This window comes from Eurytemora carolleeae, unplaced genomic scaffold (genome assembly GCF_000591075.1).
Source record: "Eurytemora carolleeae unplaced genomic scaffold, Eaff_2.0 scaffold703, whole genome shotgun sequence".
Lineage (NCBI taxonomy): Eukaryota > Metazoa > Arthropoda > Copepoda > Calanoida > Temoridae > Eurytemora > Eurytemora carolleeae.
The window spans coordinates 124,907-139,870 of record NW_019396664.1 but is presented as its reverse complement, the minus strand read 5'-3'; the positions used below and the strand labels follow the sequence as shown (position 1 = coordinate 139,870).

Below are 14,964 nucleotides of genomic sequence, written 5' to 3'. Positions count from 1 at the left end.
TATACAGATCCATTATTCATTTAGCTTCTGGTGAGGGGTGGGTGCGGTTGGTTGAAGACGACATATTTCGACAAAAATATTTTTCAAGGGGAATATTGCTTCGATGGTAGTGCATTTTTAGTTCAAAGTCATCATGTTAACTCTATCAAGATACTAAAAATTTAATAACTGAAATCCGCGTAAATTTTGATATGAAAGGAGGAAAAAAATATTAATATTTTACTGAAATTAAACTGGAACATTTTGATAATTGTTAAAAAAATCTATTATATATAAAAATCGAGTAGAATTGATAATGCATATGTGTTGGGTGTTGGGTCATTTTATAGAAAACATTTCATAGAAAGACATTTTATAGACAGGACATTTCATGGATAGGACATTTCATAGACAGGACATTTCAAAGATAGGATATTTCATAGATAAAATATTTAATTGACAGGACATTTCAAAGATAGGATATTTCATAGACAGAACAATTCATAGATTGGACATTTAATAAACTGAGAATATTTTTCAAAGATTGTGACACATTTGTTCCATACCCAAAACCTTGAATTGTCTCTGAAAAAAATTGCTTTTGTGTATTTGAAATTACCTTTCCATGAAAATTCTTCTCTGTCTATGAAATGGTTTTGCATCAAATTCGGAACTTCTCCTGTCTATGGATAGTCCTATCTATGAAATGTCTGATTAAGAATTTCTTTTTCTATAAAATGTCATACCTATGAAATTTCATGTTTATAAAATGTCCTGTATATGAAATGTCCTATCTGTGAAATGTCCTATCTATGAAATGTCATCTCTATGAAATTTCCTGTTTATGAAATTTCCTGTCTAAGAAATGTCCCATCTATGAAATGTCCTGTCTATGAAATGTCCTGTCTATGAAATGTCTTGTCTATGAAATGTCATGTCTATGAAATGTCCTATCTATAATATTGTTATCTATGAAATGTCCATCAATGGAATGTCCATCAATGGAATGTCCATCTATGAAATGTCCTGTATTAAAATGTCCTGTCTATGAAATGTTCTGTCTATGAAATGTCCTGTATTAAAATGTCCTGTCTATGAAATGTCCCGTCTATGAAATTTCCTGTATTAAAATGTCCTGTATATGAAATGTCCTATCTATGAAATGTCATGTCTGTGAAATATCCTATCTATAAAATGTCTATCTATTAAATGACCCAACACCTGAAAAAGTGTCAACTTTTTCTTTTTATTACGGTGTCTGCCTACACCTGTTAGTTATAATTAGATATACTTTTTACCCTTAAAAACAAAAAACTTAAATTACCTTAACGTTTTTTTCAATTTATTGTAAATAATATGTAATAGATCAAAACAAATAATATATAGCTTAGATTTCTGACTTGCAATTCAGGAATTTATGGCATATCTACATTCTACATTCTAAATGCATGTGTTTTCCAAGTGCAATTTTTTATACTTAATAACACTTATAAAATGAATAAGAAATACTCATTGATATACTATAAAAGGAGAAAGTCAGATGATGACAGTAATTACAAGTCTAGACGGAGGAGCAGAGAACTCAAGGATTCCATCCCACCTCGGGTGTACAGGAGAACAGGAACTAATCAGCTCCAGGAATACAGGAGAACAGGTACTAATCAGCTCCAGGAATACAGGAGAACAGGTACAAATCAGCTCCGGGTATACAGGAGAACAGATACTAATCAGCTCCAGGAATACAGGAGAACAGGTACTAATCAGCTCCAGGAATACAGGAGAACAGGTACTAATCAGCTCCAGGAATACAGTTGAACAGGAACTAATCAGCTCCAGGAATACAGGATAACAGGTACTAATCAGCTCCAGGAATAAAGGAGAACAGGAACTAATCAGCTCCAGGAATACAGGAGAACAGGTACTAATAAGCTCCAGGTTTACAAGAGAACAGATATTGATCAGCTCCAGGTTAACAGGAGAACAGGTACAAATCAGCTCCGGGTATACAGCAAAACAGGAACTAATGCGTTCCGGGTATACTGGTGATCAGGTACTAATCAGCTCCGGGTAAACAGCAGAACGGAAACTAATACGTTCCGGGTATACTGGAGAACAGGTACTAATCAGCTCCAGGTATACAGGAGAACAGATACTAATCAGTTTCGCAGCAATAAACTTAAAAAGGTTAAGATCCGGAACCAAATAAGAACACTGATGTAAAAATAAATAACTTACAGTATACGCTGAAGAAGAAAAAATAATCTAAAAGCCTGAAAATATTTTTTCTTTTCTCCAAAACAAATTCACCAGGAAATAAGAAAACAAAATTGAGAAAATTATGTTTTCAAAGCTTTTGATGCAGAGTATCTTTTAAAAGTAAATTATCTTTTTTTATGCCATTCATAAATACATACAAACTTCTAACCCAATGATTAAATATTTATTTGGATAACTAGTCTTGGGTCTCATAGGTAAACCAAGAACAAATATTTACTGCATACACAATATACAACCTACAATATATACATTAAACAATTTACTAAACATGATGCTATGTAAACCAACCTACTTGAAACTGATCTCGAGGGCTTTAAATATTCCGTATATCATCAAATTACCCTATTCACACCTACTGACAGGGAGTTGAGCTTAAAGTGCAGTATTATTCTAAAGGAAAACTTTAGGATTCATTTGATACCAAGGAGACATTTTTATTGTGTACAATTTTTAAATAAGAGCGTTAAGTCTTTGTAATATTTGGCCAGTGGTTTCAGTCAGCAGAAGAAACTACCGTGTCTAGCAAGTCACTCCCTTTAATAATATTAACTTTAATGGGATCGTTCATGATATCCAAGTAGAAACAAAGTTTTAATTCTATCTTACATTTTTTCTTTCAATTTTGCTAAACAGAATAATAAGAGCAAAATACGATGATTGCTCGGTGATAGTAAATATCAAACTGAAATGAGGATGTGAAAAAAAACTTATCTGGAAATATTAATTTTTTAAGATATCTTCAACTTCAGGGGAAAAATTAAGAGGTTTTAATTATTCTATCCTGGTTTATTTAAAATTGATTAGATCTTTATTTTTATCTCAATCAATCTTTATATTTTAGAGGAGGCTTGCAGCAGTGCAGGAGGAAGGAGAACAGTCAAATTGTAAAACTTTGACAACCTCACTTTAAACCAGATAAATCCAGATTCATCAAACACTGAAGTTCCAGATGGTTTCATTTTTTAACCCAGATATATCCAGATTCATCAAACCATCAAATTCCGGATGGTTTCTGGGTTTAAACCAGATAAAACCAGATTTATCTAACCATCAAGTTCATGGTGATTTCAGAGTTTAAACCAGATAAAACCATATTCATTAAGTTCCGGATGGTTTCGGTTTAATTGGATCAAAAACATTAAAGTTTTTTAAAGTCTGGACTGTAAAGTTACACATTCTGACACAGAAAGTTAAAGATTTCTAAAAAAGAAAATTACAAATTTCTGAAAAAGAAGAACAAAGTAGAAGAAAGGCTTGCGCGCATCATCAGGTTGAAAAGATATAAGGATTAGAAAATTGAAGTTTGAGCTAAGTGTTCACTTTCTATGGGAGAATTTTAATATTTTTTGCTCGTTTATTCTTTATCTTTCCTTGAAAATATAAAATTGGGTTTAATTTACAGAAATTCATAGTTCACAATAATAGTATAGTATTATTGCTGTTATAGACACAGCTTGACAAATCTATTGTGTTGTGAATTCTTGTTACAATACATACATCACTGAACAAGATTACATTAAATTCTTGTTACAATACATACATCACTGAACAAGATTACATTAAATTCTTGTTACAATACATACATCACTGAACAAGATTACATTAAATTCTTGTTACAATACATACATCACTGAACAAGGTTACATTAAATATTCTTGTTACAATAAATACATCAATGAACAAGATTACATTAAATTCTTGTTACATTACATACATCACTGAACAAGATTACATTACGCTTGTTTGTATTATGTATTATGTCTATATATAAATGTATATATGTATGTATAAGAAAATTATATAATTTAAATTTAAAAGTTGTTGAACTTGTTTATTGTTGTGTTATGCTATATACTATATATTTAAGAAATTTTAAGAAAAAATTTTGAGAAAGAACTGAACGCTCCATTGAACATCCAGAAACTTTTGGATAAGAGATAAAAAAGAAATAAAAATACACATCTCAAAATTTAAGAAGGTTTTGATATTGTTAACTAAAATATTCAATCAAATGTTACCTTCATCTACAATGACGACTTTGATTAAAAAAAAGAACATTTATTTTGCAGAATTTATTTAACAGAAACCACAGCGGCAGCCGTAGTACATTTGAATTTCCGAGCCGGGTCAACCTTTCCGGTCCCAGTTTGTACTGTTTGAAATCTGAAATCGTCGTTCGAACAATTATGTTTGACGACAAAAATTCTCCTAATTTTGTAGCTTTAAATCTCAACATGATGCTATGTAAACCAACCTACATAAAAATTATCTCAAGGGGTTTAAACCATGCATGTATGATGTCTCAGTAGTACCTCAAGCATATGTTCAGATCTCTATTTATGACTCGATCAATTGGGTCGTAAAAAGATAAAATTCTCTCTAATTAAAGAAAATAGTAGAATTCGGTTGCTAATAATCTTTGAAAACTTCTGAAACAATGTTTACAAAAATACAAAATTAGCTGATTCTTCAATCTTTCTTCAAGTTTGGTATAAATAATTTGGACAAAAGGGTTAAAATTTCCTTTTGCGGAAACAATCTATTTCGGTGTAGGATGCCTTCCTCCTCTCTTGGCAGTTAGTTCAAAAATATAGACTCTTCTAGATTCCGAGTTTTTATTGCCCAATACTTTAAAATCTGTTTTAAAATCTTTATTCAATCTTCAAAATCCTTATTATTTTTCTCAAACTCTATAGATAAAGATACTTTTTTGTATAAATCTTGCAAACTTTTTTTTTGCTCAAAAAAATCTTAAACACATTGCGTAATATATTGTTTTAGTAATAGCATTTTGAATTATAAATCAGTATTAACTAAAACTGTAAATTTGATATGAATTTTTCGCTCTAAAAGTTTGGCGATCAAAGGCTACACACCTTTCTAAAATAAAATGAAAAATCTGCCAATTCATAATTGAGAATTCATGATTGAGAATTCATGAGTGAGAATTCATGATTGAGAATTCATGATTGAGAATTTATGATTGAGAATTCATAATTGAGAATTCATAATTGAGAATTCATGATTGAGAATTCATGATTGAGAATTCATGATTGAGAATTCATGATTGAGAATTCATGATTGAGAATTCATGATTGAGAATACCAAACTTGTGAATCGTTTATTCAAGATCAAATTATGCATGACATTTTTTTCATTCACAAAAATTATTAGAATTGTTAGTTTTCATTAATATTAGATCTACATTCAACATTTTCATTAATATTAGATGTGCATTCAACATTTTCATTAATTTTAGATGTAACATTTAACATTTTCATTAATATTAGATGTACATTCAACATTTTTATTAATATTAGATGTAACATTCAACATTTTCTTTAATATTAGATGTACATTCAACATTTTTATTAGTATTAGATGTAACATTCAACATTTCCTTTAATATTAGATGTAACATTCAACATTTTCTTTAATATTTTTCCAACTTTAAAAAGAAAATAGTCTTTCTTATTTCCGATATAGACCAGTATCGTAGATTTAAACTCTCACCCTCTGTATGAATTCTGCAGTACATGTTTGTGAATATTGTGTTCTATCGGTCTGTATTCTGTTTGTGAATATTGTACCCTCTGTATGTGTTTTTGAATATTGTACTCTCAGTATGTATTCTGCAGTACATGTTTGTGAATATTGTACTTATTGCCCAATAGTAATTATAATTACTACCCACAAGTTCTTAGTTCAAATCCTTATTTATCTGTAACCCGAGATGGAAATTAAAGAATTTGAGCCGCGGTTTGAATCTGCCAAAACCTGGTTTAAATTAAGCGCCGGTTTAAATCTTGAAACATTTGATACAATTTTAAGTGGAACCAACCATATTTAAACCGCGGCTTAAATTTAAACCGCCGCTCAAATTCTTTAAATTCGGCCACTGATTATGTAAATCTTTGATATTTGAAACTTTGACGCTTTGATCTGGAAGACTTTAGAGTTAAAAATTTTGGGCGACATCAGGTTGCAAAGATTTAAGAATTGAAAAATTATAATGTCTAGATTCCCATAACATATTGACCAGATATGAATAATTATGTTATAGTTTTCTTAATTTTTGTTTACAATAACCTTATACAGTACAAACCTCGAGGTGTACCCGGTGATAAATTAAGGGAAGATATGTGGAGCAGGTCAAATAGGTCAAAAATAGGCCGGGTACCCATTGAACCGATAGGATAGGGTCGGTACTTACCGCGCGTCAGTAAGACCGTTACAAGTGGTGGGTCCGGTTCAAATTTAAATTGACACTAATCCTCCGTCGTGAAACAATTTAATTGCGAAAAATAATGTTCAGAAAAAAAGTCTCTCCAAACAAGGCAGGAGAGTGAGAGGACAGCTGCGACCTTGTAAAATGTCTGGTTTTCATTTTACTCAAGAGAGAGGAAAAGTAAACTTTTAACAAAAGGACTCGACACTTTTTTATCAATAGCTCTTCAGATAAAACTTTTTATAAGTTTACTAAAGTTGAACTGATGGTGCAATATATCTGGCGAAAACAAAATTAGTTTGTCTCTCTATTTACAGTGAAATTCAAACACAGGACTAAAACTAAACATATTTTGTATTTCTGCATAAAAATATTTAACTTCTTTATATATAACTAGATTAAAATCTTTTTGCCATATATTTTGTTACTACCGAAAAATCATAAGATTTTAAAACAATCGAAAAAGAATATATATTTCAAGGTTTGTGATTTGTCTTAAAGGAACTGAGCCCGCGATTTCAAAGATTCTGTTCGGGTCGAATTTCCTTAAACCAAACTGAAAATAAAACCGACCTTCGTTGGTTTTAGTGGAGAATAAGGCTCAATGTTGAGTCTTGTTCTCATCAAACCCCGAAATGCGCCGATGCCAACCATGAAAATTCAATATTAAACCGGTTTTATGATAGAACATTAAACCGGTTTTATAATTCAACTCTGTGGAAAATTAGATGCAACTTAAATCCGAAAGCCCAAGCCGTAAATAGGGCCCAACGACAGCTTAGACCGTTTTTTCCTGAATTTTTTAAATCGCGGGCTCTGTAGTCATGATTTCCAGTGTCTTTCCTTTTCTGGATTGGCAAGTCCGATCAACAATGGTATCCTTAAAAGCTTTGGCTGATAAAGAATGAAGAAGATATCCATGATTATTTTTGAAAACTTTATTTTTTTTTAATTGAGGGCTCTTTACATAACTGACTTATGCATTTCTTCTGCAGTTTAAATAAGAGGAAGTTATCAGAATTAAACACTTTTCAAGATAGTAAAATGACGATATCTTCCACAGTCCCTTTAAACATAAACATTATACTTCTAAAGCAAGACCCCAATACAAGATTCCATGAGGGGTTTGGATTTTTAGAAATTACATTTCTTTATCTTATTCAGATCTTAGTATAAGTCTCGTCACAGAGATATTTAAATCTGAGCAGATTTATCTAAAGTAAAAAAGCATCAGGTAAAAAGTTTTAACTTTTGGCAGTTGTGAACATCTTTGTAAAAATAAATCCTTTTTTTGTAATAATTCCTAGAATTTGTGTTTTGGATGTTTTTGCGTAATTCAAAAAAATAAATGTTTACTTTAAATGTAATTTGATGTATGTTTAAATTGGAATAAAATTTTTAAAAAGGACAAAGTCTTTGATGGCATGAAAAGTTCAGAACACAGGAACTTTAGAGATTAGAAAATCAGAGTTTTTGGCAAAAACTCAGTTTTTTGTATTCCCATATTTTATTTTTATGTTTAAATTTAATGTCTAAGAATAAATTCAAATTATAACTTATTATTTTATTCAGAAAAATCACGTTAATGTTTTTTATTTGATCTGTTAGTTCAGCTTATTTGTGTACAAGGAAATACAATATTCTCCGTGAAATTGAAGTTGTAAATTCTTAATTGATATATCACGCCCAACCAATGTACATTTGAATATCCGAGCTGAGCCAACCTTTCCAGTCCTACTTTGGACTGTACCGCCAATTTACAGTTATAAAGCGGCAGAGGAGTGTGATATCTGAACTGAGAAAGAATTTTAATGTATTGTGAAGTGGGTATCTAGATGAGGAGAACTTAAGTATCAAGTGTATTTTTATTTCCTTTATCTATACCCACTCTATAGTCCAGCGTAGTACAATATGTCATGGATATATTTTGATTTCCTTTATCTATACCCACTCTATAGTCTAGCGTAGTACAATATGTCATGGATATATTTTTATATCCATTATCTATACCCACTCTATAGTCCAGCGTTGTATTTTCTTCAAAATAATCTATTGTTTTCAGATACCATAGTTATACTAGCTTGGGAACCCAGCGTTGCCCAAGGTACTCATAGTTACTCCCGCAGTTTACCCGCGCTTGGTTTTAAATTATGATTTTGGTTTTAAATTATGATTTTAGCTATTTGTTCATATACAAATCGACCCACTTAACTTTAAATCTCAAAACTAAGCTATGAACATTCCCGTGGTTCTCCCGTGTTCCCCAATTAAAATTTGAGACAAATCGGTCATGGGGTTCTTGAAGGTTAAAGGTTGGAAAATTGTAAACATTTTTTTTGTGTTCAAAGAAATACAATACGTAGCGAGGAATTTCTAAATTCTAATTTGATATAAACTGAGTTTGGCATTTTCGGAATCAAATTCATGAAAAGCATAAATAAAACTGCATAGATAAACCTTTAAAGTAATAAAAAACTCTGGCTTTCTGTTTCTGTGTTTCATGTTTGTAGTGAAATTTATATGCTGATTCCTGAGATGTGAATTTTATAATCACTGCCTTGAAAATACACATTTTTTATATATTTTTCATTCTTCTACAATACAAGTTCAACCTTTAAAAACTAGACGTCTAGACCATCTACCTGCTCTTAAAAGTACAATCCTTTTTGTAACCAATGAATTTATGAAACCATGTACATCAAGGCTAACACTCTAATGTCAGAAATTTGTTGATAATACTAATTGCACAATGGTTTGTTTTAGATTAAAAACATTAAAGTCTGGAATATGACATGAGAAAGAATTAATGTAGTCAAGTGGGTCACTGTAAACTAGATAGATGGAGAAGGTCAAATTTACTAGAACGACGTAGTGACCTCGTAACTCCTCTAGCTTTGATTTTACGCGCAAACAAAAAAACACAGGAATTATGTTTTTGCCACAAATTCTGATTTTCTCTGATTTCCAAAAAAAGATTTCACCAGCTTTAACGAACAAAAATTTGTATGATGATAATAGATATCCATTTTTCTCTTTATAAAAACTGATTATTTTCAATTGTGGTTCTTAAAGAAAGTGAATTGCGTGTATTTCTACTGCAGAATACGATCGGGAAAATTATCAGAATTAAACCATTTTTTGTTTATTCTAAGGGTTTAAAGAGTTCCTTTGTAAATCGGACAGTCCCTCTTTACAATCCCTTCAAGATTGCTGTAGAAAAAATGGATTTAAAGAGTTCCTTTGTAAATCGGACAGTCCCTCTTTACAATCCCTTCAAGATTGCTGTAGACAAAATGGATTTTGGCCTTGTTACAATTTATTAAATAATACGAGATGGAGGGACCGGCGTTGCCCGTTGAAAAATTTTTTTTTAAAAAATGTTTTGTTTTTTTTTTTTTTAAATCGATTTTTTTAGCCCATAACACCCCCCGGCCAACCATGAGTTTCCACAAAAACTGTCAGCCCATTCGGTTCAGCCGTTTGGCCAGCTATAGGGAACATACATATATATATATACGAATGTCTTGTTTTATAATATAGATATATATTATTTTGAACACCCTGTCACTGTAAATTAAATACCTCGATTATAGTTTAAAAGTTTTTAAGTTCAGAAATCTAATTTATAATATGGTCTAAAAATCGTCTAAAAATCGTCTAAAAGATTAAGTATCGAAGTTTATACCTTAATACCTCTTTTCATTAATTGATTTGAAAAAACTGTTTGTAAAGTTTGAAAAATATTATTTAAAGCTTTTCAGACTACATTTCAAACTACATTTGTACACATCTATATATTTACTACATGTATTTTTAGGTATACAGGATAACAAAGTCACAAAGTCGGACCAGAAATGTCAATAATCTCTCGATTAACCTTGAACCATAAAAAATTATCAATATATTATTTAATCTGATATACCAGAGAAATCTTGAACAAATCTTGATAAATATATAAATTTAATACAATATGGTTTTGTTTAAATAAACATGTTTTAGAAATTGCCCCGATTTGAAGAGTAAAATTTATTTATATTGTGAACCCAACCAAGGGTTCTCCATTTGTATTTAGTACCGTAAAGTTCATTACTCCCAAGCGGAGAAATAAAGTCTAAAAAATCTAATCCAAGAATAAAGCCAAACAACCTAAACCCAAGCCCCAGAGGATATTGAACCCCTAGTATGTGAGTATATAATAGGCTAGATCTTCAAGGGTATTGAACCCTTTCTTATCTGGTAGATATAAAAATGGTACGGTTTAAAGGCCGACACTAGGGGAGGATTGATGCTGGAGAAAGGAGTGAAACGGCATTAATCTAGCCGGCGAAGAAAGCATTGTTGTCGGTCATTTTATGTCCCAAGACCCGAGCAGTTCTCACAAAGTATCTGATCAGACAGTTCGAATGTTGTGTGTATTTAGATCAATTTTAGTTGGTCCAACACAAATTGTTTGTATCGTTATAATGTAAATATTGTTTGTATGCAACCATGCTTCGTTATTCCACTCAATCTTAGCTTTTGAGTTCTTTTAAGTCTATATATTTTGCACTTACATGTTTTCTATCATAAATTTATGAAGAGTTATTTAAAAGAAATTTTAGAGGCTAGCAAATTAAATATGAAAAAATCATACTAGTCCGAAAAACAAAACTATAGAAGCTAAGTTGTCATAAAGTCGTACAAGAAATGTCTTCTTTTCTTTGGTGGTGTGTGATCTATTTCATAGGGTCTGCAAGTATTATATCTTTTCTTGAGTTTAGCTTAAGAACGTCTAGATTGCTAGGTTTAAAAACGTGATTTAAGTCGTTGAGTTTAGGACAACAAAAATTTGCATTGAAAGCTCTTAAAATTATGCTTACATATGAACCGCAGCACATTTTTGAGGGCGTTTTTCTAATGCTCAAGTTTTTGCGACACCTTGAACATTTAAACACGTGAAGACTGCAATAGTATCTAAAAATGTTTTGCAAGCCTGGCTAGAAGCTATAGTCATAAATATGTATTTTCCATTTATTAAATTCCCCGGCCCTTTCACAAATCTAAAGGTTAAGCCCAGACGTGTAAATTGTGTGAATGTGAAAATTTAGAATTAATTCGAATGAATTTGAATGAATTACTAAAAGTAAATATAGAGTTACTAGGACTGAGTCCTACAGGTGGAGAGAATTGAGTCGAATAATACATTCCGATCAAGACTGCTATGGTCAGCAGCTCCCGGCTCTTCTTAGCTCACAGCTGGCTCATCAAAATCCAAAAACCCGATATCATGAAATATAATTTCTATACTATTTTCTTTTACTTTCCTAAAATGATCATCCTGGGTTTTCTGTGTCTCATAATTCATCATTTAGAATAATTAATAAGAGAAAACTCAAAAATATAAAAAAAAATAAAAAAGGTAACAAAAAAAAACTCTTTTAGTTAAAATTAAATGTAAAATTAACCAACAAAATCATCTATGGAAGAAGGCAAAAAACCCATTAAATGTTAAGAACAGGATCCTAAGTGTGAAGGCTGTGATCAGAAGTATTTTCAATTTAATAGTTGTAAACATTTAAAAAATCTAGATTAAAACCATAGTTAAAATACACACAATAAAAATACAGATGAACAAACTCCAATCGAAATAGTGTCCTAGAATGATGGAGCTGCATTCTAAGGAGCTGAAATCTCCTTAAATGCCGTAAAAGAGATTTTCAACTCCTTGGCGAATTACGGTCTTCCAACCACCAAAATGGCAAATGTTTGATTTTGAGAACTTTTCGAGTATTCTTTAGAACATGGCTGCCTAGGGAAAGTATTAAATGATACGCAAATTTGAAAAAAAACGTGATTAACCCTGAATAAAGTTACAAAGAGAATTTGATAATGTAGGCGTTTACCGGCTTTTATCCAATGTCAACAACAGTTCTTTTTAGTCAGATCGTTAAAAGATAAAAACGCGAGTCAGATCGATAAAAGATAAAAACGTGAGTCAGATCGATAAAAGATAAAACGTGAGTCAGATCGATAAAAGATAAAACGTGAGTCAGATTGATAAAAGATAAAACGTGAGTCAGATCGATAAAAGATAAAACGCGAGTCAGATCGATAAAAGATAAAAACGTGAGTCAGATCGATAAAAGATAAAACGTGAGTCAGATCGATAAAAGATAAAAACGTGAGTCAGATCGATAAAAGATAAAACGTGAGTCAGATCGATAACAGATAAAAACGTGAGTCAGATCGAAAAAAGATAAAAACGTGAGTCAGATCGATAAAAGATTATGAATGGGAGTCAGAGATGGATAAAAAGAGTTTGATAAATATATAAATTTAATACAATATGGTTTTGTTTAAATAAACATGTTTTAGAAATTGCCCCGATTTGAAGAGTAAAATTTATTTATATTGAGAACCCAACCAAGGGTTCTCCATTTGTATATAGTACCGTATAGTTCATTACTCTCAAGCGGAGAAATAAAGTCTAAAAATTTAATCCAAGAATAAAGCCAAACAACCTAAACCCAAGCCCCAGAAGACAAACCCTAATTTTCTAACCCCAATAACCTTGCAATCCAATGTCGTAACCTTACAGATATTTTAAACTATAACTTCTGTTATAAAGGGTGTTTTTAAAACAAACCACAGGTGATGGTAAAACTCAAAATTAACCAACAAAATCAACGATGGAAGATGGCCAAAATCTCACCAAAACCCTATTTAATGTTTAGAACAGGATCCTAAGTATGAAGACTGTGATCAGAAGTATTTTCAATTTAATAGTTGCAAACACTTAAAAAATCTAGATTAAAGCCATAGTTAAAATACACACAATAAAAAAACAGATGAACAAACTCCAATCGAAATAGTGCCCTAGGATGATGGAGCTGCAATCTTAGGAGCTGAAATCTCCCTAAATGCTGAAAAAGAGATTTTCAACTCCTTGGTGAATTACGGTCTTCCAACTGCACCACAATAGCAAATGTTTGGTTTTGAGAACTTTTCGAGTATTCTTAAAAACATTGCTTCCTAGAAAAAGTATTAAATGATACGCAAATTAAAATAAACGTGATAAACCCTGAATAAAGTTACAAAGAGAATTTGATAATGTCGGCGTTTACCGGCTTTTATCCTATGTCAACAACAATTCTTTTTAGAGTCAGATCGATAAAAGATAAAAACGTGAGTCAGATCGATAAAAGATAAAAACACGAGTCAGATCGATAAAAGATGAAAACGTGAGTCAGATCGATAAAAGATGAAACGTGAGTCAGATCGATAACAGATAAAAACGTGAGTCAGATCGAAAAAAAGATAAAAACGTGAGACAGATCAATAAAAGATAAAAACGTGAGTCAGATCGATAAAAGATTATGAATGGGAGTCAGAGATGGATAAAAAGAGACTAATAAGTGACATAAAAACATAAAGGTCATGTGCAAACCTTTATTTGCATTTGTGCTTTTTTAGAAACCCCTTTATCAAATAATATTAGTTTGAAATTTCAAAATTTATAATTCAAAAAATCATTTTATTTTTGCCATACCTGCCTTTTGTGGATCAAAAACAGTTTCTCCGTGGATGATTTTGGATGAAATATTTTTAATTAAACCTTGATTGCAGTGTAACCCTGCTGCAGGTTTTTACTAAAGAATGTCTGTTCAGTGTTCAATGTCCCGACAAGAAATGAATTGCACATTTCTCAATCCCGGTCATTTTTCCTCAGCAACATATTTGTCCAGAGCTAAATTGATTTCTGCCACCAGGGGGGGGGGGNTTCCAGATGTACGACACATTTTTTAGTAAGCATTAGGGTAAAACTAGCTCAAATAAGAAATTTTAATATTTTAAAATAATTTTCCAAAATGGCCCAGCCATTATACTAGTTTTACCGGCATTTTTCGCCAAATAATTCAAATTATATAAAAACTGTTTTTCATAAAAAGATGCCCTTTGGTGTCTTTATAACAATAAAAAAAAACTCCAATATCCTTAAAGAACATGGAGTTATTAACCTTTCAGTAAATTATTTAAGTCTTTATAACTTCAAATGGGCCTAACAGCAATGTCACTCGAAAATCGGGAATTTTCGCGTTGCCAAACTTGTAAACTAAAATCTCCAAAGCTCAGCCGCCTTGAAAGATATTTAACATTTTTTTTTACTGTGCAATCAATGAGCATCTTTTTATGAACAATTTTTTAATCATAAGTTGCATCATTTGGACAAGCAAGAGGACTGAGGAGTTGAGGAGAGAATTGCAACAGTATCAGTTTTTTTAAATGGAGTTTTTGGCCATTTTTTTTTTGAATTATCAGGAAAATATATAAAAGGTATATTAAAAAATTTGCCACAGAATTGTGTGCCAATTTTTTTGGCACACAACCTGTCAATGCCGTTTTTGCTTATGATATTTCTCAAAATTGCCTTGAATTACCGTTATGGTTTGGTGGGAATATACAGAGTTACCCAAAAAGAATGAGACCTCAAAGCAATTGTA

At 31.3% G+C, this 14,964-nt stretch overlaps 1 long non-coding RNA gene across 1 annotated transcript; it reads left to right on the top strand.

The window, feature by feature from the left end:
* Positions 1 to 1,322: 1,322 nt before the first annotated feature.
* On the top strand, positions 1,323 to 3,651 carry LOC111707087 (uncharacterized). Its single transcript, XR_002766375.1, has 2 exons — positions 1,323 to 1,633; positions 3,098 to 3,651. It is a non-coding gene; the product is annotated as an uncharacterized LOC111707087 (long non-coding RNA).
* Positions 3,652 to 14,964: the final 11,313 nt, after the last annotated feature.